Source organism: Lucilia cuprina, chromosome 4, assembly GCF_022045245.1.
Source record: "Lucilia cuprina isolate Lc7/37 chromosome 4, ASM2204524v1, whole genome shotgun sequence".
NCBI lineage: Eukaryota > Metazoa > Arthropoda > Insecta > Diptera > Calliphoridae > Lucilia > Lucilia cuprina.
In genome coordinates, this window is record NC_060952.1 from 75365427 (window position 1) to 75368244 (window position 2818).

A 2818-nucleotide genomic window follows, 5' to 3' on the forward strand; every position below is an offset into this window, starting at 1 on the left:
AGATAGATAGATAGATAGATAGATAGATAGATAGATAGATAGATAGATAGATAGATAGATAGATAGATAGATAGATAGATAGATAGATAGATAGATAGATAGATTATGATTTTACGTCCTTAATAAATTCCTTTATGAAGTAAATTTCTTAATATAAAGACCAATAAAATAAATTTAATTCTAAAGAGATTACACTTATTTATATATTTAAAGCACCCCCCGCTTAAAAAACTAATCTTTATAATCTATTATTCCAACCTTTTCTTTAAACTATTTAACACATTCAAACACTATTAACCAACAAATCCCGTTTATCTAGTTATTCGCAAAACCATAACAACCAGACCAAACCATGATTCATAGCACCCATACCCATATGGGGTGCATTTCCCAAATTGTTGGCAATAAAAAACAACCCCCAAAAACAACAAATAAAGAAATCAACATAATGTAGACAACATTGACACTGATTCCATCTAGATGTGGTTCTCATAAATACATAAATGTTACAAGCTCAAGTTGAAACAGAGAAAGAGTCCTTCAATAGCAATTTATGAGTCATCGTCATCATCATCATAATAATAAAATACACTTTCATGAAGTAGACATAAACGGACTATGACAGTTTCTTCTATACAACAATAACAACAATAAATGTATTTTTACAAAATTTTAATGAAAATGATAGATATGCAAAGCCAACAGCAACTTAAAAACAAAGCACGTGCCTTCAGTGAAAATAAACGCATTACAGTAAATCAATAAAGAAACAGTAGTCGTCTACCCCATCTCTGCAACCCCCTCTATTTCCATAAGAATAGAAAGGAAAACCGCACTTGAAATAACCAAACAATTTTAAAATATTCAAAACAAAGGGATGAATTTCACTTTCATATTTCAGGGGGTTTTCAGGGGGGGAGATTCATATATAGATATTACTAAGTTAAAGGAGTAAATTTTTAATATGCATGTCTTGGAGTTGATAATCAATTTGTTAATTTATGGCTGTCTGTCCTTCAGCACAGTCTGATAAATTTTATTGCGTTATTTAAAGTACAATTATTATCATATTTATCATGTATCATGTTTAAAAAGCATTTCTCAAAAAGTTTGAGGAAAGTTGTTATGGGGTTGATCAATGGTTTGATGGAAATAACAATTACTAATATGAGATCATCAGTAAAAATAAAGCTTCCATTAAAATTTGAAAAAATAGGCTGATCGTCTGAAGCACCGTTTATGTAGATCTTCTAAAAGTTCGCAGTAATTTTAAAACTTTTTTCGATTCAATTTAATATTTTAAACATTGACCAAAAAAAGTAGGAAGACGAAACCCACTGTCCAAGGTACATATGTACCTCGAGGGAAGAAGAAGATTCCCACCAGAGACCCTGATGAAGGAAAGCACTAACTAACTAGCTAACTAACTAACTAACTAACTAGCTAACTAACTAACTAACTAACTAACTAACTAACTAACTAACTAACTAACTAACTAACTAACTAACTAACTAACTTACTAACTAACTAACTAACTAACTATATAACTAACTAACTAACTAACTAGCTAACTAACTAACTAACTAACTAACTAACTAACTAACTAACTAACTAACTAACTAACTAACTAAATAACTAGCTAAATAACTAACTAACTAGCTAACTAACTAACTAACTAACTAACTAACTAACTAACTAACTAACTAACTAACTAACTAACTAATTAACTAACTAACTAACCAACTAAACAACTAACTAACCAACTAAACAACTAACTAACTGTTCTAGTCTGGTATACCGGAGGTGGTGGGTTCGATTCCCTTGTACAAGATCCTATTTGAAATCTGAATATAGCTTTTATTTTGCGTTTTATTTAATCTAAGTAAATAAACTAAAATTAGATCACTTTAAGAAATTAAGGCCTGCTGATCAGTTTACACGATTACAAAGCATGTTTTGCAACAAAATTTTGTTTTAAGATATTTAATTACGTAGGCTTAACTTAAACAGCTAAAATGACTAAATATGAATAAATACAAAACATTAATCGCAATAAATAAAATCGTGTTTTAAATACCCACATTTTTCCCAGATTAAAAACAAAATAAAAAGCTCAAGCAATGATCTGATCTTTAAAACAATTTAAATAACAAGATTCGCACTAATTTTAACTAAATGCTGGCAATTTATTATTGCTGTTTACATATTAAAATAACTAGTTTAAACAATTGTTTAATGCGTTTAAACATTGTTTTGCAGTCTTTGGGGTCTATTCCAATGTCTGACAAACAACACAGACAAAATATATAAAAACATATATTCCGTCACTTACTTATGCACAGACAAATTATGCGGCTGTGAATAAACGAGTTAAATTTAATTCAATTCAATTAAAATTTGTTACAAAATGTTGGACACAAACAATCAACGGATGTTGGATGTCGTGGCCTATTGTGTATGTTTTTTTTTTTAAGTTTTGTATGTGTGGCCCTGTTCACCATCATGATGATGGTATTTAGAACATAATTTAATAAAACAAATTAATATTTGTTTTTAAACAAAAGTGGTATTTTTTAAGCTAAAGTGTTGATGATTTATTAATTGTTAGGTTATTATTAATATATAATTTATTTGGTTTTTAGAAACAAGTGAAACTCATTTGTTAAGAAGTTGTTTATTCCATTCTAGTTTAGTTGTAGTTCAGTTTTAGTTTAGTTCTAGTTCATTTCTAGTTCAATTCTAGTTCAGTTCTAGTTCAGTTCTAGTTCAGTTCTAGTTCAGTTCTAGTTCAGTTCTAGTTCAGTTCTAGTTCAGTTCT

The 2818-nt window shown here is 28.9% G+C and overlaps 1 protein-coding gene across 1 annotated transcript in view; it reads left to right on the forward strand.

Annotated features, from left to right (window-relative positions):
- Positions 1 to 2818, forward strand: part of LOC111682894 (dihydropyrimidinase) — a 33851-nt gene that overhangs the window by 26484 nt on the left and 4549 nt on the right. The window lies entirely within an intron of this gene.